At 42.7% G+C, this 27318-nt stretch overlaps 1 protein-coding gene across 1 annotated transcript in view; it reads right to left on the reverse strand.

Annotated features, from left to right (window-relative positions):
• LOC114428721 (interleukin-1 receptor accessory protein-like 1) overlaps nucleotides 1-5851 on the reverse strand; it is a 136588-nt gene extending 130737 nt beyond the window's left edge. The window contains exon 1 of the mRNA XM_028397386.1: nucleotides 5708-5851. The gene's annotated coding sequence lies outside the window, so the exon portion shown is untranslated. The remainder of the gene's footprint in view (nucleotides 1-5707) is intronic.
• Nucleotides 5852-27318: the final 21467 nt, after the last annotated feature.

Here is a 27318-nt window from a genome sequence, read left to right on the forward strand (position 1 = left end):
TAAAACCAGTGGTTTGATGTTTCAAAACAGACAGTTTGATTAAAATAGGTTTGAAATGATGGATGTGGATATGCAGCAACACGTCAGCACAGAGATGATTCACGCTGGTAAATTAATACTGATGATGCTTCTCTTTTGTAAACATACCTAAATATATACTGTGGCATGCACTTTAAAGGATAACAGTGACTGTGCTGTACAACTCCTCCTCCTGGGTTTGATCTGTGCCGCCATTGTCAATCAAAAGCGGTTTGGAGATGGGATTCGTGCTGCTGGTGAAGCCCTCGTACTGCAAGGTTATCTGAAGTCTAACATGAGCTACATCTAAGTATAGTAGCAGTAGGAGCAGGTGCGTTTCAGAGGAATGCTAAATAAAAATGAAAATACCTCAAGCTTAGGTGGAGACTTCCAACAGCAGCGATTAGATATGCACGGGCTGAAGCGTCTCTCTCTTTATCTCTCTCACACACACAACCTCTAACACACTGTTTTTTTTTTTACTCTGCACCTAAATTTAAATCTGTGACACTGAGACTGATCTGCTGCTGAACCGATGAGTCTCCAGCTAACGCTACAGTATGCTAATGCTATTCATTGGAGAGCATCAAAGTCAAAGTTCTTCAAGGAGCTCTGACTTTAAGAAAGTAAAAAAAAAAAACTGCATATTTTACAGTGTAACAGCAGAAAGACATTGCATTGGAATCTTTTTGTAATAACAGCAGCTTTTTTACAAATTAAAGTTTAAATATTAATAGCAATCAACACACGTTCTAAAACTATAATAATGTAGAGCATTAAAATGAAAAATAATGCCATGGCAGATATTGTAGTTTGCCAAATCACTTGAGCTGAATGTACTGAAGCAGCAGAACCGTGGGCTGATTTAAGGGGGAATGAAAGAGGATTGTCAGATTATTAACACAAGTTAATAAACGCCTACCCTACAGCACTATAATCATTAAGGCTGCTAAACATTTATCTTGCTGATTTTAAATCAAATCAGTCACTCGGAAGAAGCCAAAAGCAGAGCGAGTGCACAATGCAGCTAACAGCAAGAACACAAACAAAGGCTTTTTGAACGAATAATCAAAGTCTTTCTTCTTACAAACAATGTGCTTGAAATTGTGCAGCCAATTGATCTGTTTGTTTGTGTGGAGGTTGTACATTTCTTTCTACTGATATGTGCATGTGGCTTTAAAAATAATTGAGAGGAATACACAGTTAAATTAATTGCATGTTTCCCATAGGAGGGTGCTCAATCAGTTAATATTTGTTCAGAGCCACACACACAAACACAGCTTTCTGTCTTCAGCGCACCTTTTCCTCTGAAAACGTCCCTCACATGTCTGAACTGAGCAGCCCTGCGAGCTAAAATAAACTTAAGAGCTAAGGCGAGCAGACATGCTGTAGCTACCACTGAGAGCTGAGCGGAGCAATGCAAATAAGCTTTCACACAATAACAGACGACCCACATCTCCATGCTAGGCAGCCCAGATTCAATATCGCAGGACGAGGAGTGCTGCGTCCCCAGGCCCTTCTTGTAAAGTGGCCCATAAATCAAGAACCCTGTTGAGAACCGGTCTCTGTGGGTCTGAGTCCAGCACATGGGGGGAAAGCAGAGCTGTGCTCCGGCTAGGGAAAAGGCACAGCAGTCACCCCCCTCCTCCACACAGCTGGGGTGTAAGGGATGTCTTAGCAGCATTCAAATTATTACCGTCATTAGCCAAACTGGGGACGGGATTATTACTGGAATTGTTAAGTTTAAATTTATAGATGATGCTTCTTTCTCAGGCGTGGATGGAGCAGAACTGGGTTAAACTGTTAATGGTTGTTGTTGTTATATTTCCAAACAATAAAGTAATGAGACACTCAGGGAATGGCTTCAAAATGAGCCTCCTATTCCTTAATGGCCCAGACTATTACTTAAGACCAAATTGCTTTGACGTGTAAAAGATGCACTGTATACACAAAACAGCCCGTGGATATAATATTATATAAGTACAATAACACAGAAAGAGGGGCTGTTAGTCATGTGATAAGTCATTTTATCCATATTTCAGGTCAGAAGTCCAAGCATGTATAAAATTAGCTATGTTGCCCCAGGTCTCAAGTGAAGTGGCTAATGACAAATGACAAAAAAGTAAGAACTGCTAATGAAGCGCTCCTTGATTTTACTCACTATTAATCCCTTGATGTCGCCATCCCACTTAAGCTACTGCCTAGCTCAAAGGGAAGAATTCACTGCAAACATTCAGCATTCCTACTGAAGGCTGTGTTCACATGGTATATGCTAATAAGCTCATGGCTCCCACTTGAGTGTACAGTATTAGCATGAGCATTTTCAATGAAGCTGAGACTGCTTAAATGGGTTTGTAAAAAGCTCTCCACCACTTCAGGTCAAAATGGTACAGTTTGTGGGTTGTGATAGTGTTTTATAGCGTTGCTTTCTTTTTTTTCTTTTTATATTCACACCCTACACAACGTATGGAATGTCACAACAAAGCCGTCATGAATGAGTAAGCACAGATCCGACGAAGAGAGGAGGGAAAATGGGAGGAAAAATTGTTCATTTTGCTTCCTCTGGCATGCAATTTCCATCCTCTGTCCGCATCTCTCTAAAAGCTATCTAAAACACATCAACTTCATCTTCTCAGGCTGGATGGGTCTCAGAGGATCACCTCCAGACATGGCACGATGACAGTGGGGCTAAAAAGAAAGGATGAAAATAATAATTCTCTCCTCTTCCTTATAGCAATGGCCTTCTCATTCCACTGCTGATTAAAATGGGGAAAAGACACATTCATTTTAAACGCCACGTTGCCCCCTAGCAAAGAAAAAATATGCTGTATTGTGGTAACTGATTGTGCCTCAGATGGCCATTTCATCAGTCTGAGTGCAACATGAGTATTTTGCCGCCTCCTTCATTTTAGCCATGTTACAATTGACCAACACAACACTTGTGCTTGGAGGCATACTACACTGCAGCTGACCTCAACTCCTTTTATTTTCTGCTGGAACAAATCGGAAAATAAACGCTTAAAACTGCATTTGATTCTGCTCAACTTTATGCTTTGATCTGCCCCTAAAACACACACATACAAACAGTGGGCAGTTTGCATGAGAGCAATGCCAAAAGCTTTGAACTGATGCCATTAGCATCCTTTTATTGAGGCATTAAGAACTCCATTACATGCAGAATGTAAATAAAGCTAACATAGCAGCGGTGAACTCATTTCTCATTCATACATGAAGCTATTCAGATCAAGAAAAAGAAATGGTCATGAAAATGATTTGCAAGAAACACCACTGTTTATGCTGAATAACAGCAGGAGAGGGCGCACCCAGGGCTCAGCGGCCGCAAAAGCAAACAGTGGGGCCCAATTCTGAAAGACTTTTATGTTTCCACACATCCATGTCTCTTATCAGGATGTCACTGTGGCTGCCTTGTTTTTTGAAGGGAGATTTTCTAAAAAAAAAAAAGCAGTTAGGGATGGTGACACAAATTGATTGCTGAGTTTGTGAGTGCAAGGTTATTTGTTTGGAAGCATGAATACTAAATAAATATATATTATATTTTTATTCCCATCAGTGCACAAAATCCAAACAGTCCTTTCTCTGTATTCTCCCCTCATGATTCCTCTTTGAATTGACCATGCCCTGATGTATTGTTATCAACCTGATCTAGCATACTTGTCAATTCATGACATGATGGTGGCAACAAAAATAAATAGCTGTGAATCAGATCGATGCTCAGTGATTGTGAGGGAAAATGGAACAAGGCATGGGGGAAAGTGGAATCTCATCTTCAGGGGAATTGGATTTTCAAAAGATTTAACTGATGGCACGTCTGTTATGCAAGTAGTCCGCAGCTTCTAATACTTAGATTTCACAACAGTCAATAACTCTGCACAGCGCTGCCAAGCTCTGGTGAAACATGCTCCAGCTCCGGTACAATCATACGTCATTTTTTCACATTCAGCTCGTGTGCATCAGCACACGAGCTGAATCACCCCTCTGTATTTCCGTTTCCACCTTTGATATTAATGTCTTTTAATAGCTGTGATGGAGGTGGCCTCCCCCTACACAAATCCTCATCAATTGCTCCAATCACTCCTCACACAGAGCCAATATTCAACACTGAGACGACTCTTATTTCCCACTGCATTAATGAACTCCTTCATTCCAAAAGCCTCTGACTGTCTGCCCCTTGATTGCAAAGCCAAGGCCAATAGGCTTGGGTGACAGCTTCTTGAAAATTAAAAGTATCAATCACGACAGGAAGGGGGTAAAATGTGTGATGTTCTTGTCTACCACACAGAAGAAATATAGTCTGAAGAGAGTGTCATGGTTTCTTTTATGTTCTTTAGAGTTGGGATGGGTAACAGGATGAGGTCCAATAGAACCACTAAACCTTCAAAATGAAGCATTTTTTGTGCTTAATTCTAAAAATCAGAATGAAAATTAAAATAAAGACACGCCTGAACCTCTAACCTGCACTCGAAAGAGAAGAGGAATCCACTGCTGCTGGGTAGACTTGACCAGCATAAAAAAGTGCCAATACTGGGTGACATAATCTCTGTCTAAATCAATTTCTGTGTGAGAGCACTCGACTCAGCTCAATATGTAGCTGCAGGGCTTCCGTTAAGTGGCCACTGCCACTTACCAATTAATTCATGTGCTGCTGGTTGCTCCTCTGGCTAGGCTTAGCCCCAGATGTTAGAACGAATGAAGACGTCATTAACAAACAGCATAAAAACCTTAGAAGATGCTTAAGTGGATGCAAGCAGTTAGAAAGGGGAGCAAATTACTGTCAACCTGTAGGCCTCAGGCTATGTGGATCCAGTTTGTAATAAATGTGTGATTAAAATGGATAAAACCCAACCTGCTACAGCATCCTCTGCTGTGTGAAAGGAGACAAGAAGCTTTTAAGTCAGCATCTGCTCCAACTTTACATAAGTATCACTTCCTGATTCCCAAATATGTTTAACTGGCAATCCCCACTCTGGTCGGAGCCAAAGCGGAGCTCCAACATCCATCTGGACAATCATAAGCCATCATCCATCCAGGCAGGGGAGGGAAGCAGGGAAGAGAGGAAATACTAGCAGATACTGAGGAGAAGCACGCAGAGCGCTGACTCGCCAAGCAATCACTCAGCAGAAATAATCTGAAATAACTAAGCCCGGGTTCTTCTCGCCTCCTTCCTCTGACACACTCACGCTCACAGCATCACCCACACGCACACACACACACACACAATGCTGACGCACCAGAGCGACATGTAAATGCGCACACGGTTCCACAAATTAACGCAGAGGAAAAACAATGCGTAAAATTAACAGTTCGTATCCACTGACACACACACCGCATATTACTCTGCAAGGATAATCAGCTTTTACTAAAGAATACAGAAGACTTCAGCAGTTCCACTGCCGTACTGCAGCCGTGAACTGTTCCACTGAGAAGGCTCCGTCCGCAACTACAGCAAAAAGAGCGGCTGGGATTCATGCGTAACTGAGGGGGAAACATTTTCTATCCAAATGCGCATTTAAACGCAGCACATTAGGAGAGCATGAATCCATTTGTCAAAGCTCGTCGATAACTGGGTGATACATCATTTCTGTGCGTATGAAAAGAGAAAGTGGTTTAAACAGATCCACAGAGGGCAGCGCGGTCCAACTTTGGCAAAAAAAAAATACATTGAACTTACCCACAAGCAGTTTTCCAAACGATAGCGTACACTCAGCTGTCAGTTCTGATAGCCCCACACCATCACGGTGTATCAGAATCCGCTCTGGTCTACAGGGTAAAGCAGAAACGGGTTTTTTAATGTGTAAAAAAAGAAGAAATTCCAGCTGTGAAATAGTCCACTTCTCCAAAAACGCAGCGTCTTTCCCAAAATTACATATTGCCAGTCTTCGCTGGCGCAAATCAGAGCGCAAAAACACCTGCAGCCAGTCACTTTCAAACAGCAGGAAAGAAGAAAACGAAGAAAATCATGACAGTAATTACAGGAATGGTCGTCGGAATCAATGAAGGGCAATATCACAGGAGGCAATTAGTCTGATTATCCTATTTAATCAGTGGCTGAGCGGCTCACGGCCACGCAGCCCCGGCTTGAAGCACGACTAGAGGAGCGCAAATTTTCAAAGTGATGTGCAGAAAGACACATCTGATGCCGTCTCTCTCTCTCCTTCTCTCTCTCAGTGCCGTTGTGTCAAGGCAAGATGCGTCAAGTGGCTGTAAATTCACCCAAACAGCACAGGATGTGATTATTTCCGCCAAAATAAAAGCACAGGTTTGACTTGTCTGCAGCCGCATTGTGTTCAAGTCTTGCACAGCGACAGCTGCAGTATACAAGTGTGTGTGTATTTCACTGTCAGATCTATTTGTAACAGATTCCGTCCAAGCATACAGGCTGCCTAAACGGAGAACTATTTTCCAAGAGGGCTTTTAGTTTGAAGTAACCATAAAAACGAGTCTTTTTTTCACAATCCGTTTACTTTGACAGTCCTCTTCCAGTTCAGACATGCCGTCCTCTGGATTAGCCACATGGCGCCCAGTCTGGCGAACCCCCCACCCAAAAACGAAACAAAAAAACGCACCTGACCCCACTTGTCATTGCGCAGACAAACGAATGAGGGAATATTTATGCCCACAGGCAATGCAGTGCAGCAGAAGTTTGATGACAGAAGCACTGATGTCCAACGGAAACGACAGAAAATAATTAAAATGCACTATAAAAAAATGTCACTTTTGAAGAGTAGGCATAAAATGAAGCCACTACAAGCCACAGCTTGTTAAATCCATTCATATTCATTACAGGATTTTAACAAAATGGGCTTCTCCTAGTTTTCAAATTCTGGTTGAGGAATGAGACAGATTTTATAGCAAACTGTGCATAAATGCAACTAATCTTTTTAAAGATCCAGAGTGAGCTTTAAGGGAATTCGGAATTACTATTACTGCAGAATAATTTAAAAGAACCAAAAAAAGCCCACTGACAGAATCCCACTTAATTATGCACAGTAGCTACGCATGACCAAGCACAGTGCATACATTGATTTACAGCAGAATATGGTCCAAATGCTAAATGCTGTGCTCCATTGGCACACAATTACCTATTTTTTATTGCCTACTTGTGGTAGGTTAATGAAAGCAAATATGTTTTCATCATATTTTGAGAAAATGTGCAGCCTGCTGAGGAACACACTTTGTTATGTTTAAAACAGGAACAGAGGTTCTGAAGTGCAGTACATCCACACCTGACATCACTATTCATTCATTGTATCAATATTTATCGCCTTCTTTTTCCTGGTCAATTTTAACTACACACTAAAATGAATGTGACAAGCCTGCTGAAAAGCCTGAAAGGATTTCAATCTGCGCCCAGCCTCGCTGTTACCAGTATTTATGGGTAACCAAGGAGTCACATCACTAAAGATGATGAATGCACAGAAACCTTGCTGCAAAATGTGTGATCCAGATTAAGGACTCAGAGGTAAGCAGGCCTCCCTGTTGGTCCGACCAGTTTGTAGGAAAAAAAAAAAATTGGTGGTGGGGGGGACTCGTTTGATTTCCCTCTCACTGGGCTACCCCTGTCAAGACTTTGGCCTCTGGCACGGTGGTTCTGTGAGGCGAATTTCGATGAAGGGGAGGGCTTTGAGGAGGAGAAAAACCAGCCTTCTCGGAGTGAAAATGTGCACTTGTGAGCTTTCTTTGTCATATACAGATCCTGATGTGAATAGAGGCTCCTTAATGAGCAACAGCGTGGACAAACACTGCATTGATTCCGCCTTCTATTCAAGGTTTGCGTCCGCAAATGCCCTCAACTCAATCAACCACTTAGTATGTAACTTTGAGGACGACTGTGGAGCGAGGGTTGATTGTTGATGTTTTTCATATCTCAATAAACTTCTCAGTACATTAGGATTGCTCGGTTTTGCTCCTCTGGGTTAATGGCTTCATGAATCACTTTTAAATCCCACTTTATTAACTCAAAGAGCACAAAGCAAGGCTGTTTTAAAAGCTGACAGTTAAGGAATTTAATCACTTGACAGCACGAGTGTGAAGCTTTATACTCTTCCAATTAAAAATGGCACATCTACCGGTGTACTGTGTAAAAAACATGCTATGCGCTCGCACAAGATGATTAACTACAAGACAGAGACGCTCAAAACTAAAACACACATTACTGTGAAAGTTTAGGAGATTCATTTAAAGTCTTAATCTGAGGTTTAGTCGGTATCACAAGAGTGTGAGTGAAGAAACAAATAAAAGTTAGAATCTGCTGCACAGAACTCTCACAAGTTATTCCAGCACAGATTAACAAGAGTGACCCCTTCTGTTACACAAATAATGCACATTTTAATTTGTTCCTGCAGTTGAATAATTTTCACATGCACGTGCTTCTTCTAATTTCAAAGTTGTACAGTTTACAGTGAAAGAGGACACAACCTCTCTGGTGCAGATGCTTGTGTATGTGTTTTTGGGGGGTGATGTCATCACGCAGTGGATGCATAATTCACCGCTTCATCTCCGATTCAGTTCAGCTCCCGGGAGAAGGTTTAATGGGATATGACTTGACGTAAGCTTGAACGTGATAAACACAGAATCCGCAGTGCTCCAGTTGAGCTGCATGTTTTGGACATGCTGTGCCACAGAAGAGCTTTTTTGCCAGAGTTCTTGGATGTGACAGCACATCAGAGTTCTGCTTGGGCACTAAGTGGCTGATTTCTGTGTCGTGTCTCTTTCAGCACGTGTGTAAGGGAAAGCAACACATCGGGTGTGGCAAAGTCACAATGAACCCCTGGCTACAGTACACGAAGAAGGACCAGACAATTTGTGCACGATGGGCATCAATTTCTCTGTCAGAAGAAACCTCCATGTCATGCCAGCTGTGGAAATCCATTCACGGTGTACTGCACAGTACATTCGACTGGGGAGTGAATTTTTGTTTTGTGCAGGCGCTTTCTGAGTATCAGGGAGAGAATGCTGGCACCAAATCTTATGAATACAGATAAAGACATTGAACACAGTCCCACCTGGACCTGGTCTCTATGACTCTTTCCAGCCTTATGTAAGTAAGAAAAAGTCACTGAACCCTCCTTCCCAGTTGCCTGCTCTGGCAGAGGTAAGTCTGGTCTGGGCACAGGTATTTTTTACCACCCTCCTGGCCTACATCTGACAGCTCCAAATGGTAATCATTATTTACTCTTCTTGCTTTTTGCTCTTTAGCTCATCTGAATGGCCTTGTCTCACCTGAGCAGACAAACAGGGAGTAAATCTGGGACGGATGCTCTACAGGCTGGAGATGTTTGTTTACATAAAACAGCTACAAAAGTTTGTGCACTTGTAATCTTTTTGGCCAATCTACACACACTCCAATTTGTTGTTACCCAAACTATAATCTGACATTTGTTTGGTAAACTTTTAATTGGGCTACATGAATCGAATGAAACCAATTAGAGAAATGAGAGCAAATAAGTCCTGGTTTAAACTAAAGAAAACAAACTGTATCGTTGGTGGACCCCTGCTGGGTCCCAAAACACCACCCATATCCCACCCACCTCAACCGCAGTCTATGCAGGACGGCATGAAAGGTCTACGAGCAGCTGAGAGAAAGCTGCTGTGCTTAACTGGGAAGTGATGAAAGTGCTTTCTTAGGCTGGCGGTGTTTGAAGCTCTCTGCAGTTTTTCTAGAAGCTTAAGAGTAAAGTAAAGGAGGATAGTTTCCCTGCACCACTTTAAACAGCTGGACCACACAAAACTCTCAGTTTTCTCATGTAAAAATGTTTTTTCCTCTAATCATATTTGGATGATGTTTCTCAAGAAAATGGGCCCACAGGGGAGGCAGGAGTAAGCAGCAGTGCCAATGTGAATATTCAAAGAGTTTAATCCTGTGCAGAAGTAGCCGTGAGTGAAGCCTCCGAGTTCTGCACAGTGGGAGTAAAAATCATTTTTCCAAATGGGTATAATCTGCAGTTCCTGGTGCTACTTCTCATCAGGCAGAGTGTTCTGTGTGGCCCGTGTTAAAATGCATGCTACGTGTGATGTGGATGGTTGAGCTGAAACAACGCTGCAGGGCATTGTGTGCTCATGTCATCTTCATCACTGTCACTGGAACCTGCTTCTTAAAACATGTAAAAGAATGTACTGAATGAATGAAGCTAAAAGGACTGGACGAAGGAAGTGTCTTATATCACTGCTTGTTAAAGGGGTCACACTCTTCAAAGACGGCCTGCTCTGTCCAAAGGAATGCAGCAGATCTGCTTCATCCACAAATGTTGTTTAGAGGGTAATTGAGTGATATGAATAATAAGTAATTCCCGGTGAGCTCTGTTTGGCTTTGTAGTGTTAACCAGGCGATCTGGGCCTTGCACTTTGATTTATGAATGATGCATCAAGAGCTCCAATCAAGATACTCAGTGTGCTGAAACAAAAAGGCCCCCTGCCTTCATGTGGACATCACACTTCTCCTAATTAATGGATATAGCACCAGGTGGTGCGCTTCATGTCAAACCTTAGATCACATTTGAGATGTGCACCTCAAGATGAAACAAGAAGTTTTCATTAAGAGCGAACAAACTGGAGGTGGAGTCTTTAACATGGATTCAAGTAAACTTGGTGGCACTATAGAAGGCCAGCAGAGAACAATAAAAATGCTCTATGGAGAATATTGATAAACCCTCATTATTATTACTTCACAGTAAAAGAGAGAGCCGTAATCTTTTTCTTTCTTTTCCTAAGGACATCTGATGGATGGCTAACTGGACTTGATTAAAAGAAAGAACAGCCAGCCTACTGAAGGACTTTGATAATGGACTAACTGGGATTTGTGAGAAAAGCCCTAAAGTGAGTTGTCCGTTTGGCTTTAATTATCTTTGACTCACTAATGATCCTGTAAACCGATGTGTCACCACTTCAACCCCAAAGTAATGAACTGAAACGCACCGAGCAGAGGAAGTGGACAATATCTGGAAGCGAGTGGGATGCACCAACATTTTTTGGTTAATTAAGAGCCACATTAGAATTTGGTTTGAAAATACATTAAAGAGAAAATCTACCATTCACTTTGCCACTTCCTTCTTCACCTAAGCACTCATCCAGGCACTGCCATTACTTTTCATCATTTACCCAACGTGAGCAAACCCACAACCTGTGCTTTGTCTCCATTAATGTTCACTTACATAATGTAGATGTGGCATTATTCCAAAATTATTCTGCAAGGTTGAGCAGAAAACACTCTCCTCTGAACTGCAGGGCCGTGTTTTTGTTCTTTCTTTAATGGGGTCTGGGTTTATTTGGACTTCATACATGTGTAATGGGAGCTTTTTATTTTGCGAGCATCATCTCGGCGAAATCACAAAGGCTTCCAGGAAGTTTTACAACTAGTGATGTGTGGTCTGAAATCCTATTTGGACCTGTGTTTAAAGGTGCCTCTTCACTGACATATTCTCTTTTCTGCCAATAATGTTTATTATAAATAGAAAAAAAATATACAGAATGGTGTATTTAGGAGGTGTAATTCTTTGCCACCACTAGTGTTTTATAGCCGCCCTTGAAACAGAAAGATGGAGCCTTCAACAGTAGAACAAAGCTTTTTACCAGAATTCCCAGGGCTATGATTACAGATAAGGCTCCCCTCAGGCAATTCCAAGTGAAGGGCAGATGAGAAATAGCAGCCTTGCATGTGGTCTAACTACATGACGACTAATTGTTCAAAAAGCCAGATCCAAAACACAGATTTTTCTGTGTGCATGTTAAGTTACATTCATATACACTTGTGCCTATTCTCCAAAGTGAGAATGACTTTATTCATCGCTCTGTGGCAGCTCTTGGCTGAAAATGGCGATCAGTCTCTGATGGCATGTAGCACAGCTTTGGAGAGCCATCACGCTAAAGGCCAGGTTTGTTTGAAGTTCACTTTGCAATGCATCAGTGGCGATGACCTAGATTTCCTATCTCTCATTCCTCCAAGAGTGCAGAGATAGACAGCCTCGTTTCAGCCCCCTTCCATCTTCTAACTATGTCAGCTTGCCTGTAAACATTTGGCACAGAGTCACTGCGTCTTCTCCTTTCCCCCGCAGACGTCTCTTTTTCCTGGTGTCGACTCTTGACTCCCCACATGTTTGTCCCATAGGATGTGGGTGGAGAGCTAAGCTAAATGGAATGATACAGAATGATAATGCAGATTTCTCTCTCCTGCAAGTCTGAAAGCATGTCTCATCACTTTTAAAGTGAACATGCATCTCTCAAGAAAAGTCCTTTCAGAGAAGAGATCTGGGTCAGCATGTTCTGTTTTCTTGGCTATCCCTGAACGTCCTCTGGGTGTACACCATGCAAGTTCTGACCCATGAAGCACATCTCAGGTGTCCCTACTCCTGAATAACAAGCCTGACTGCATTCTTCCATCCATCTGCTTTCTTGATGAGCAAATTGCAAAAAGAACACTATTGGAGGCCTCTGAGATATCATGTTTATTTTGATCCTATCTGAAAGCAAGCGCTAAAAAAAATAGCCAGCCATCTCCCCTTCTTGTCTCCTTCCCACACACCCACAGGGGACGGTCGTCACTCCAGTGAAAGGCACAAGAACAACATTAAAAACTGCAAGAACAGAAAGAGTGTGTGCCTTTAATATGCACGCTGTGCATCATTATATAGCTCTGTCAGTCAGGGAAATTGCACCTTCCTCACCATTTCTCCTCAAGTCTTTTGTAGGTTTCCTAGGTGACCATGTCATCATTACACAAGTACAGTATGCCAGCCAGAGATGCAGGTGCCTCCTTCCAAAATACTCCTGATTAATCCGGTCGTACCAACTGCCACTACTGCCCCTCACTGTGTGCTAATTTTCATGTGAAAAACACTCAGGGTAGCGATGAAAACAGGGCAGACTGAAGCGGATCAGTGCGCACACTGAATCTCTGTGCGTGGGTTCAGATTTTGGCTCATTCTGCTCTGCATTTTAATGTCCTTCATTTGCGATGATAGGTCCAAATGTGAACGCAGGATGCATCGCTCAGCTTACTCAGGAAAAAAATGGAAGCAGTGATGAAAATACAGAGCAGATCACCTATTACACAGCAGACAACAGGAAAATACCCGGATTTAGGAGAGGTGGAGAGGTGAGTGCTGGTGCATAAACACACACTCCAACATGGCCAATGAAGAGATGGAATCTCTCTGAAGTTATTGGTCGGCGTTGCCACAAAAGCCGGCACAATTCTGACCTTTTGCTTCCAAAGACAGTTGTTGGGCTGAAGCGAGAGATGAAACGCTGCAAGTGGTTTTGAAGTGTTTACTATGCTCTTGTGCCCGTTTGATGAGGCAGACGTTCAGTGCACTGTTTGAAAAATATAAAACAGGTGCATGAAACCGATAGGAATAAGCAATGGACAGTACTTATGGACATACCAGCAATATGAGTATGTTTACAGGACAGGCACAAACTGAGCTGAGTTTGCCTGCAGCTCAGATTTTAGGGGAAGCTTATATAAGATCAGGCAGAGGAGAAGGGCACGTTTTATCTGCTCTTGATCATGACACACTTTCTGTTGAAAGATTTAGCCCATGCTGCATGAACATCATCTGACTCTGGCACTTCATGCACAAACTCAGATGAAATATTTAACTGGATGTCTCTGCAGAGTTTCCTTCCTGACTTAACAAGCTACATCACCACACAGAAGCTTTTTTTTCCTTTTGCACAATTTGTACTGACCACTTTAAAAGCAACAATACTGGAGACTGCAAAATGTTCTGGCAGTGGAGTTATTCCTCTTTATCTTTAGGTTGATTTCTTTGTAGCTGCTGACATTTTGACAGTTGTGGGATATGACACAGAATGTGCATCTGACTCTGAAGCCTCTAGTGCAAACCAAATAATGCGGGTGAATCAAAGTCATTGAACATAGAGATCAGAGAATTGTTGTATATGAGGAAAGGACAAATCCGCCATCTCAAGGGTATTACTAAGCCTGATTTCTTATGATATCTTTGTTTAACTGCACACAAATGACTGCTTTTCATGAAGGCAAACAGTGCTGAGTTACGGTAACAAGAAGCACTGTCAGGGTTTAAGCTCTGAGCCAATTAATTCAAAATATTTTGTATTTCATTTATGTTTGCATCATTTCCCGTGTTGCATTTTGAAATCACTGAACTCCCTCTTGTTTCCACTTCTATGGGCTTGTCCTCCATACCCTGCCCCTGCACTCCTGCATTAGTTGATCATTTCTGGCAGGTGGGATGTTGTTGCGATGTGCTGGGGGATTTTCAGCTTTTTTCCCAGGTCAGCCTGTAGCTGCCATTTAAAGGTTGTGTGGAGGAGGCCTGTTGTTAACCGCGGGCGCACCTGGGATTTCTCTCCAGCCTTGATTAGGGGAAATGTTATAAGAACCTGATCATGGCACCAGCGATAGCAGGCATTGGCCAGGGCCTTTGGGCAGTTGCTGAGGAGATGTTCTATGGAGTCTCTTCCAGAGCAAAGGGGGGCAGGACGGCGTCTCGCTCTTCATCCACACATGAAGGTTTGCTGGGCTTGGCAAGATGTTGTGTACTGCCTATAAGAGGAATCAAACATGGTGAAAGTGCCTGCATGATGTTCGCCCATGTGCTCTCCCACCTTGTCCTCACTGGGTACTGCCTGGGTCCTACAGCCCTGCTCGCCGGCTTGGACCTCTTCCTGGAGTAGCTGGTGTCTGTTCTCTCCCTGGGCACTTGGACTTGGACTTTGAGAAGTAGCTTAAGCCTGCTGTCCCTGTTTCCAAGACCCCCACCAGTGCCTTCTGCCTTAGGCGCAACTCTGCCACCTCAACTGCCTTCTTCAGCCTTCCATTTTCTTCCTGTTCTCACCTCGATGCCTGGTGATGCCACCTTGCAGTCCTTGAAATTTCTGTACTGTAGGACTTCTCTTATGCATGCCACCTTTTATTCTTCTGTGAGACCACTGAAGGGTAGCTGCTGCGTGTTCTTTGTCCCATACAGGGCAGCACATATAAGGCTGCAGGGAAGGCCCAGCTACTTTCAAAGAAATCTTCCATTCGAGGGATTCCTCATTTGTTATCGGGACTGCAGAGACTAACGGCAGCTACAAGATTTGGTGCAGGATGAAATGTTGGTAGATCTAGGCTTTAAATCTGCTGGGCAGGCCAGACTTATCCACCTTGGTGAGCCATGCTCCCAGCTCTTCACTTGTCTTCTGGATGGCAGCAGTCTTCCAGGCTGGAGTCAAAGAGCTTCCCCAAGCAACCTGACTGGTTGCTCCGTGATGGATGGAATTATGGTTCCAGGAATTGAAAAACGGAACTTGTCAGTCAACTTCCCCTTCTTCAGGACTATGGATCCTGACTTGGAAGGTTTAAAGCTCATCCTTGCCATGACATCCTTGCTTTTTCTCCCCGCCAGCCCTCTTGAAGTAAGGCTTCAAAGCTCCTGGCGCAGTTGGTGGATCTTTGTGGCCCTGCGGTTCATGGTGTAGGAGGTTTTGATGTTACCTTCGATCAGGCTGAACCTTTCTAAGGCATAGCTGACAATGATGGTGGTTATTGCTTGGAGCCTGTTATCAGCATCTCCCTTAACTTTGGCTTGTATGATGTTGGCCACGTCCTCAACAAACTGCTGGCTGGCGGTCACTTGATCCGCTGCTGTGGAACTGCTCTGTTTTGTTTGGGAGGCTCTGGTGTGTGGAGGGACTGGACTCTGTGGGGTGCCTCCTGGCCGGGCACCCCCTGCATCTCACCAGGTTCAGGACCTTTGCATTGCACCTCACTCTCCTGAAAACACCAAGCCGTCAACTATCTCTCCAGTAGTCGCCAACCTGTTCTTGGTTGTCACCTAGTCTCTTGCAATGAGTCTACTACAGGATTTAAAAGTCTTTTTGAGAGCAAGGGGTTCCGGAAATCTGGCTTTGCGGCCCTGATTTTTTTTCTTATTATTAATTTGTTCAGTGGCTCTAATCCTGTTCCATAGTTGGGTAAATGATTAGTAATGGTCAAAAACTGCCCGCTTCCATCACACGACACATAGGGTTTGTTTCCACAGACACAAAAATCAATACCAATACTTGAGCAGAAAGTAAGTGCATGTTATGCAGTAATTGAAGACCGCTTGAACATACTGTACTAGAACATGTCTGGATTATTGATATGTTTACTTTTTGGCTGTTCCATCAGTGTGTTTGTTTCATGCTGTAAAAGCAAGAATGTAACACAGGCTGTGGGACACACACATAAAAATAATGTTTCCATTTAACATTTCTGCAAACCAAAAATACAAACATGATCAACGAATCTCAGCCTAAAATGCGTTTCATTTCAACGTACCCTCCAGCACATGTCAACACTGCAAACACAATTTTGCAAATACAATCAATGCAGACAGCAAGTAAGACGGGAAATATGGCAGCTTCCATAAATATGTTTGTTTTGTTTGGGTTGGATACAGGTCCACTGCAAGTACAAAAATCATCTTTGTGGCAATTTGGACAGTTGGACTGATACATCAATGAACGCAGCAATGGAGAGAGGCTGTTTAGCTCCGACACATATGAGTGTGACACCGTACTGAATATAAAACCTGGCAGCAAAACACTCCACTTTTTGGCTTCCGTATATGACACAAATCATGTTATTATAATAAACACATATGCATCAAATCAGATTGGAATCTGCTGACGGTTCATAATGTGACCTCAGCATTTCTGTAATAAAAACACTTTTGAGCTATTAATACAACTTCTAATTAACTACCTCTCCTAAATTAAATTTCAGATGTTATTAGGTTCAGTGGAGATTGATCAAATAGGAATTATTCCACCTTCAGGGTGCCAAGCCAGCCCCCCCCTGCAGAATCCTGAAGCTTTTGTTATCTTTATTGTCATTTTGCTGACAGTATTCCCAACTCAGCACAGGTACACTGATATGGTCCTGGATTTGCAGATAGCAAAGATTCCTTACAAAGCAATACCACCGCTTGGAGTTCACTGGGGGACGGCTCTCTAATGATTTAGTATCGGAAACTTTCTCCAACAAACTCTGAAGCAACTAGGTTAAAAATTTTAAAACTTAATTTATCCATGCGGGGCAATATTTATGACAGGCATGACGTACTGTATAAAGTGACAATTCAATACACAAACACACAGGATTACAAGCAATAACATTATTTCATAGATAGCACGAGTTGCATTTGAAGCAGAAGCAATATTTTTAATCTTAGCTAATTCAATACTGAGTGTGTGCATGTCTTCATTGCCCCACACACACATGCAAACACAACTGGTTACAATGAAAGGTTTACTTCTACTTGTTCATTTACTAGGAGGAGAAAGGCAAGTGCAACATGTTTGGTGGATCCTGTGGCACCAGTCTGAGTGGTATGAATCAGCACAGCCTGATGATATATTTGACACTGAGGTTGTGTTTTAAAGATGCTTTATGGGCGCTGTGATGACATTAGCCTGCAGTCATCCCAGGTCAGTGAGGTCATCCCAAATCTGACTGTTGCAAACTGACTTATTGCAGAATTTAAACAGGAATACATGCAGTGAGAGTGGTGAGATTTTAATTACACCTTTATCTCAGAAGCACATTAACCAGTGTCTTTGCAGGAGACAGGCATCCGATCTGATCTATGAAATCACTCTTACAATTAACCCTAAAATTAAGATCTATGTCCAAGAAGTATGTCTGCCTCTCTATGTGATTACCTGTGTGTGTGTGTGGGCGATGTGCACCAACAGGTGACACGCTTTGATGCTGACTTCAAAGCATGAAACGTGAGGATCTCTGTCTGACTCACATGCTACGTGTCATCTTGGCACACAACCTCAAGACATTTAACCACGATCAACATCTGATACCCCCTGTGATACCAGACGAGAGCGAACATGTGAACATCTGACAGCTGAAACAAGGTGTGAGCGTGGTAGAATATAAGGAGTCCACCTGCTGTGAGAACATTTTTATTCAAATGATTCCTTAATTTAAAAAGGCTGCAGAGATAATCCTGCACAGCTTTCATGGAGACTAAAAAATATTAACCTTGTGAGCTGTAAAACCATCCTGCTAATGGATTTTATTACTTTCATTGGCTCTCCCTCATATGCTAATCAGCAGAATAATCTCATGTTTATGTTTTGCTTTGTTTTTTATTCTGGCATTTCAACACATGATTGAGCCAGCCCACACCAGGCCATGTCCAGGAAAATATCTGATCAATAATTCACTCGCCCCCCCTGCTGATAGTCTAACATGAGGCTGAGTGAGGTGGAAAATTGAGGAATTCTACATGAGAGCTTAAAAAAAAAATAAAAAAATTAATAAATAAAAACCGAGTGGGCGGGAAATCAAACAGATCAACACGGATGAAAGGCGAGGAGGAAACTAAGGAGAGGAGGAAAAACCAACGTACAACACTGAAAAATGTCCTCTGGTATCTGACCGGTGGCACCCAAATAGTGCAAAGTAAGTGTGTGTGAGCAAAGCAGGTCAACAAATGGGAGTTTACACAAAGATGTCAACAAGAAAAGCTTCAACAGCAAATGAAACGCTGACAAACTTCAGCCATTTTTCTCCTCCATCCTATCACCCCTTCACGAAGGGCAGATATTCTTTCTCCTGATATCATTCAGACTTTGTCTTTGTTTGAAGTGTCCAAGGGCAAAGCGCGAATATGTGACCCTCTCTCCTCATCTTCAATGGAGAGTTGAGCTCCGGCACTGTTGCCAGAGTCAGATGCCAGCGCTGATAAAGCCAGAGGCAAGATGGCAACTGTCCACCCTGAAGCCTGCATTTTAAAATGGCTCCTGCCTGCAGCTTTCAGATGGGCTCAAACAGTCCTCTCCTCAGTGTTTTCAAAGTGTCTTGATCATTTAAAGACATTTTAGATACACCTATTGAAAGCAAAGCCTCAGACTTCAGCAGCAGCCCTGCCACACGTCACTCCCTGAACGCACCATGCAACCATGTTTCACGGCCTTCTCCAGTCTCAAGATTGCAGATTTTTTATCTGTAAAAAAAGCACCTGGAGAGTGTGCCAGTCTCAGAGGACGAAGAAGATGCTGCCACTGAAAATGCAGCATAACATGTAATTTAGGGGGCAAAAAAAATTGGAAAAGTAACAGTTCATCATCACACCAACTACTTTCCTGGGACCTGGGACTCAAAAACAGGTTTTATTAAAAAGAGTGTGACTCTTCTGTTCAGCACTGTGACACTTGACACGGCAGCAATTAAACTCCAACTAATAAAGCTGTCACAAAGGTAGCTGCTTGCCTATGATTCTGGTGTGTTTTGCAAAAACTACAGCACTCGTGGAAGAAATAACACACTGCCTAAGAACCACACTGCTTTTAGGTAGCAGTATTTTCACTTAAAACAACCCATTTATCTTCTATTACAATCTTTGTTTACATCAGCTACACTTGCTAGATCATATTAAAAACAAATCAAGGACTAATCATTTCATCTGTAACAATGGTTACTGAGCAGCAACTCATTTTATGGTAGTTATCACTGGCTCCTATCTGTTAATCTGTGTGTGTGTAGGCGCGGGGTTGCTTCTTCTTTGAACTCGTCACATAGATGTCCGACCAACGCTGTTATAAGACCTGTGTGCACACAAGTGTGTGTGTTTGCACTCTAATTTTGTAAAAATGACTTGAGTTTTAGACCCTGGCAGTGAAGATGTGAGAAAATTGAGGACATTACTGAAACCCACTAAAAATATTTTTACTATTAATTTTGTATTTTTCCCCTAAAAGTAGCTTTAGCATACCTCACACTGCCTGTACTCACCAAAATGTTGACAAATCCAACAGATTGTTCTTAACTGCAACACACAGTAACCTGTTTCATGTAATTTGTCCTGCATAAATTTGTCCAAGATGTGTTTGAGTGTCTTTTCTATATTTTCTCTTATCTCTAACTTGCAGATTTAATTATCCATGTGAGTCCATGTGGAGCGTGTGGCGCAGAGAGGTGGTGCACCACTTGTGCCGTAATTATTTTGTACTTCACCGAGCTTGTAGACAACCCACTGAAAATGTAAGCCGCATCCATGATGACAAAGCATCAGCAATGGGCTGCTCCGGGCTGATTACAGAGTCATAGCATTTAGGAAGGAATGAGCAAAGGAGGTGGAGGAGCTTTAGCCTTCTACACTTAAAGACTTATACAGTTGGATAGAGCCCATTTCTTTGTATGTTTGACTTTAATCAAACGAATTCTATAACCTGAGTGTGGGTGTTTTAGCTAGAAAGATATGCGACCATACAGCTCCAGGGGAGCAGAAACCAAAGGCAGCACCAACAGAGCTGAGAAAACAGGCCTGACTCTCAGCTCACAGACATTGCAGACAGTCAGATGGAGATGCCTGCTGCAGCCTGCAGCTCCAGACGGCACAGAGAGCATGAACTGAGCTCAACTGTGGCGCAGCCATAGATGCATAATATCTATAATAGGCACAACAACTCTTCGAGAAATGTTTGTTTGCCTTCTTTACACAGCTGCTGGCCACTCATACACATAAACAACCCTGTGTGCAGTTGTTCTCCCCTGTTCCATGGGAATAGGGATTGATTAGGAAGAGGTCTCAGAGCTGGCTGCTCACGCTAAGCTCTGTGTGCCGGCCAGGTGTCACCGCTTCACACCAGCGTTCAGAGACAAGACCCCTCGCTGTCACCACCTGTTTTTAACTGCTGTGGAGGATCGCAAATATCTTGCAGAAAATTTAAACTTCTCTATTTTTGTGGCTGTCTTCAGCGCACCTTTTGGAAAGTTTCTCACACTGTTACTAAGTCCAAACAATTATTAATTACAAGCTGTCAATGGAAATGTCTGTCGTGGTGAAATTATTAGGTAATGAGGTATTGTCAACAGCGGACAGAGGATGGTGGTGAAAACAATGTGCTCTGCTGACAACTGATTATGGTAATTTATTGAAATTACACAAGATTCCCTTAAAAATATTGTGAAATGGACAAACTACTTCCACATGAAGTACAATAAGGGGAGCAGTAAGCAAGTTGTGTTCATGCTCCTCATTGTTAAAACCTACTTGTCAGCTCCAAGGACCTGTTACCTGGAGAATATTTGCGTCATGTACAGAATGAGCGCGGCTAATTCAGTCCAGAGATATGTCTGATCACTCAGAGCATCCGTCTGTGGGTGTGTGGTAATTACAAGATGCACGCATCACAGCAAAGGCATAATCAAGGACGTGCAGCCGCTCACACTCACTGAAAAAGGTCTTTAGAATTACAGCTGTCATCATTACTGCACAATACATGGTAACCTTAAGAGTCCAGAGGCATTTAAAGACAGAGGAAGTATGTCAACGCTCATTGCCAGTGTACGGTCATCAAACTGTAACCCTCACCAATGATTAACTTTGTAGGCTTGTTAAATAGCAGGTTTCTAGTCAGTGGTACCAGCTGGGCTCAGACTGATATGCCACATGGGAGGAGCCTGGATGAGATGGTGGAGGGGAACCAAAAGTCTTTATTCTATCATTTAGTGCCTTGTTCAAACACAACAGGAAGTGCATAGCAGTTGTAGGGGTTTCTATACTACTTAAAAACAAGAATATATTTTCATTTATACCAATTTGTTGCAGCCAAAGTGTGTTGAAAGAAATTCTGCGTACACTAATAATAAAGATATGATGGGAAAAGGCAAATAAGCATGCAAAATCTGAGCAAATCCATACAAACACACGCCAAAAGGGGGGACGTGATCTTGATAAGGAAAACTCATGTTTGCTGATTGATTTTTTTCTTTCATGTGGTTAAATCTTGACTCTACATTTTGATTGAAGCAATTACATCCCAGCACAGGAATAAAGCACCCTTCCTGGAACTCAGGCGATGAGTAATTACACATACATGTGTGTGTCTTTAACAGAAGTGTTCAGAGATTCTCTTTCTGTCTCTACTGTATGCGCTATTCCCATCTCCTCTCTTTGTTAGTATAGCTATTATGTCTTGAGACATAATGACAGTTCTCTCCTCGGCTGGTTGTCACTTCAGAATGACCCGTTAAAAAGTCCTGTCCTTGACTGTGGTGTGTATATGAAGACAAGTGGTGACAGAAGAAGCCAGATCAAACATGACACAGTGCTTAAATTATTCTGGAAGCCCCCGCTGAGTCTGGCAGTGCCAAGTTTTTACTTCTGAACAGCTCCAACGAGGCGATGTTCATCATCACTGGCATCATTATCATACATTGATAAAATGATGCCCTGGGCCGAGATTATCCTCATTGTGAGAAGCGAGGATTTGTGTCAGTAAAGTGCATACATTCAGCATAACACAACTTTTTCTGGCCCAGACTAGGCATGAGAATAATTGATTCCCTGCAGACAAGGAGCTGCTGAGCTGCAGTGACTGTCCACTTATGCTGAGCAGTACTGTAACTTTATCAGCTGTCTGGCGCCGCTTTGAAATGAACCTTTGAATGTGACAAGGCTTTAAACCTGGTTAGTCTAATGTTAAACTAATGCTAATGCTACTCCACTGCCAAGTGCAATACAATGAAAGACAATGGCCTGCGCTCTGCAGGAAGCCGCACTGCAGGCCTCAGTGTGTGTGTGTGTGTTACACATGAGAGGCTGGTATGAAGTTCGCCTTTGTCAAAATTGAAAATTATAATACATTTGATATGTCTGCCTTTGCCTCTGAAAGGCTGAGTGTGCAGCACGTGCTCCTCTCAGTCACACGTCCATGTTTGGAATTCACCTCATCACCGTGCTGTAATTGTTTTAGCGTATATTAGCATTTTAATTGATCTTTTAACGTTATGTTTTTGATGTTCAGTTAATCAGCAATAATTACAGCACTTCAGTGCAATTCATTAATATAACTGGCTGTTAATCAGTGATTTAAAAAAATGAAACATTTCCCTCCTTCCTTTCTGCTTTTAATTTCATTGTTCACACATCATGCTATTTCTGTCGCCTCCAGCATGGCTTACAGTCAATAACAGTGGCTTCAATGAATATGAATCTTTTCCCTCTGTTATCGTATTTTTTCTTTATTCTGACTCAATCCTGGCTACTAAAAATATTCACCTCGTGATTAAAGGGGGAGATGTGGCTTCCACTGCCACTTAGGAAGAGCCTCTTTCAATTTCTGATTGTAGAGTTGAATTTATTATTGATTATTTAACCTTCTTTACCAGAAGGGACAGCGTATTGAAGTTCCTGCTTCGGACCAGAGAGATGCAACAGGCACTCTTGAATGGAACAGGGAAACAGAGTCCCTCATAAATAACAAGTACAAACTCTCTGAGGAAGGACAGCCACACAATAAAACATTAGTGATAGGGGTTTGATCAAAGAGGCAGAAGCTGAGATGGGTTTTCTGGCCTTCTGAAGTGGGCACAGAAACCCTGAGGGGAACACATGAAAAATGGTTTCAATAAGACATATATATACAGTGATGAGCACCCCTGCTGCTGAGGGATGTCCACCTTGAAATCCTGGGCAGTACATCCGGTTTATATATATACTGAGTTCTATTAGGCTCTTTTCTTCCTCTCAGGTTTAACAAGGCCATTCAAGGACTGAAGCAACATATTTCTAACAAATGCTTCTACAGGAAGTTCTGGAGATTGTTGACCTGCCCTGTGCATAGATTGTGCTGTGTAAATATTTAAAGACTATAATATGGCGTCCTACAAGGTTGTCTTTGCAGTGATGAGAAACTGCAGCAGATTTCCACAATGCAGTGCATTTGGACAGACAGGTGCGTGCTTCACACATCATCAGGCCATCAAACATTATCATCATCCTGCAGAGCTGTGGCAGCGCAGGGAAGTTTTTCACAATCATTTTCCACTGGTGGGCCCTGCTGGCTGACTAATGCCTGCTTATGCACCTAAGAAAAACTATACAACGTGGAAATGGGCTGATTCTAAAACCCAAATGGAGCACAGACAAACAGATTTTTGCCAGCTCAAGTTGTAAAACTGTCAGGCACCCTGTGAATTCCCTCACTGTAGATAATTATGATGCTTTTATTCTGCTCACTGTTCTCTTCTCAAGCGTTATTAATCCGTTTTAGAGAGAGGACATCATGACAGATGGAATACTTCTTGTGCTCATGTCCTCCCACTCTGATTGCAGCGACCCATCCATACCGCCCAGGGGGCCATATGTGCTGTACTCCTCCTTGAAAGAGTGCAGAGATGGGGCATGGAGACACGCCAGACCACAGTAGCAATGCTTCCAATGCAGTGCCAAATGTGGGCTTTGTCACCATTCATGGCGATTAACCTTTATTTTTTAGGGTCTGCAGCAGCCAGTTCAGATTTGTACTGCATTCAAATCATGTTTCACTTTTGTCTTTGGTCTCCAGAGGGGATGGTTGTATACTTTACTGACCTCAGCCCTGCCAGATTTCACAGGATGGTACAGTGAAAAATGGCTGCTGGCCAGAATCCAGGGCTGCACTGTCATGTCAGAAAGAGTTTTTATGGAGCATTTCCAGCAACATGTGCCATTTGTATTGACCTCAGTATTCACCTGCACTCCTCAGCGCTACCCTGGAGTGCTGCTACTGAGGCGACAGAGGCCCAGGCTGGCTGTTATCTCTAATATCTGAAGACTTTGAACAGGTGGGTGTGCATCAATCTGTCATCCCTTTGCAGGGAGCACTACCCCAGCTGCATACACACAAAAAATACAGCACACACAAGTTGAACTTCTCCCATCTGCAACAAGCTGCTCCACCTTTTTTCCCATCTAGCCTCCACTTACGGCAAAAGTTCTGATTTAACTGTACACCTCGCTGAAATCCTAGAGTTATTAAATTGCACATTCCACACACAGACTCCCATCAGGGACACTTGGTGGCTTTGCAGTCTCACTTCATCCAAAGTGATATGAACAAACTGATCCAGTCAGCTGGGCCTATTGTTTTAGATGCTGTTCCAATCGCCTGAAATGCAGTTCCTTTGTAGAGCATGTATTGCCCATGGCACTTGGAATAAATTCAAAATAAATGAATCATACTGTAACAACATTCTGCTATTGTGTGATCAGATTTTTTGATGACACAATCGCCTGATTGATTAAATTAGAAATTCGTGCAGACACAGTGAGCGAGCAGGCATTTTTTTCTGGACCAGAAGGTGACAGTTATGTAAATGCTGCATCCTAATCTGTCACTAACACTCCTCCAGGATGGATATTTTGACAGTCTGACAGACTTGAGCCTTCTATTTTTGGGAGGTAGCTTCAACTGTCAGAAACACTGAGCTGCAGAAAGACGATGTTTGAGGGCATATTCTTATTTAAGCTTCCAGATGAAAGGAAAGACATTTTCACAGGTTCAAGGCTGCAACTGATGACAAATTTCATCATTAATTTATCTGTAAATTATTCTGTGGATTGACACAAAAGAATTAAAGGGATGATCTCATGGCTTTAACAATGCACGATTGCAGCACTGCAGCAATTTAAGGGCCGGCTTTGTGTTCTCTTTTTCTGCAGAATGACAGGTAATACAAATGACCTCATTTCCAGGTGCACAACACCCCCTGCAAGTTCAACAATTAATGCAATGCTTTTGATAAACTACCCTCTCAGTAAACTCCAGGGAAAAAACATGGCCACAGAATTGAATTTGAACTGCCAAGGATCTCACTCTCATCACTGGATTCTGTGCAACACCACTGAACTTAACATGTGTTGCAAATGACTAAATGCATCTGACCCCCTTATTCTCCCAAGCAGATGGAGGGAGTGCAATTACTGCTCACACAATTACTGCACCTCACAGTGCACAGTGGGCTGTCGGGTTAGGAGTCTGTCTAACATGGCTCTGAAAAAACGTCTGCACGGTTCTGCAGGAATACAGGAATGCCAAAATATTAATCCTGCATCAGGTGACAGTATATGATTGACAGCTGCACAAGATATGCGAGATTAAATGTGATTCATTAATTTGCATTTTCAAACGGGAGTGGTTTCTACTGCTGATAATAAATATAAATTCTGTTCTCATTGAAGGATTCAGGGCTATTTTGGGCTTTTATAGCCAAGTTCTCAGGTGGAAAATACTCTGGAGGAATGAGGGGTTTTTCCTCATGTTATTAATCAAACCAACAATGCATCCAAAGAAGCCACCGGCACAAAATGTGCTTTTTTTTGCACCTCAATGACACTCCGCTGACCAATTTCCCATCACTTGCTCTGACTCACCCCATTTTGAAGAAGCAGCACACTGACTTTATTACCGCGGCACTGGCAGACAGGGACTCATAAAGCTGACGGGTGTGATAACTCGTCCCCTACCTTGTCATGGTTCGGAGAGGAGGATGGAACAAAGGTGTGATGGAGAAGGGCATGAAGCCATCATCCCGCAGTGTGCTCAATGGGTTTTCCCAGTGACACCCTGTCGCTCCAGATTTAAGGAGTGAGAGGGGATGGAAGGCCTGGACACTGACGGGTGATGGACTGCTGGAGATGCAAACGGTGCCGGTGCACCTTGGTGTTTACGTCTCGGAAGAGCAGCTTTTTTTTCTCAACTTGGCTCGGGGTGAGGAGGGCATGTGACTTCCCTTTAAGCATTTTTTTTAGCCAGGCTTATTCATATTTAATATTAATAATATTAAATCATGTCATAATCTCATGATTATTTGATGAGGGCACCCATCTTCACCTGCTGAGTTACACACTCTCCACCTCCTCTCAGGCTGGATCACACACCTGTGAGAACAAATCAAATCTTCCATCAAATCCAGGAGTAACACACAATTCTGTGCGCCTCACAAATTATTTCTTAGCCGCACAAATCTGTGCATGTTTGCACATACAGTGGAAACAGCAGGGACAGTGCCACAGCATTTATATTCCTCAGCAATTCAGACTATTGATTTGAATCCCTACAGCTGTTTTCTATGAATAAACTGGTGTGACGTTGGCTGAAGCTTTGACTCACAGGTCGCACAATTCTGAATAGCTGAACAGTTTAAGAGGTCATCAGTGGTGGGCGGAGATCATCTCCTATTCACGGCTCTGTAAGTTTGCCCGTGGGTATTGTCGACCTCTGCAGACACAAACTTATTGCTGGTGTAAATCACACTCCAGCCACACAACGCTGCTGCCCTCTTCCATGAATATTTAAACAAGTATACACACCACACTGCTTTACATTGTCTAGAATATCATTGCTTGCCTGAAGTTATGTTGGAATTACGCCTTGGTCTCAGGATGGTTTTATTCTGAAATATTACAAGATGATAGGAGCACCTGCTTTCTGCACTTTTCTCTGCGAGGTTACTGAGGACACAGAAGTGACGGGGTGTATCCACGC

Source organism: Parambassis ranga, chromosome 2 (genome assembly GCF_900634625.1).
Source record: "Parambassis ranga chromosome 2, fParRan2.1, whole genome shotgun sequence".
Lineage (NCBI taxonomy): Eukaryota > Metazoa > Chordata > Actinopteri > Ambassidae > Parambassis > Parambassis ranga.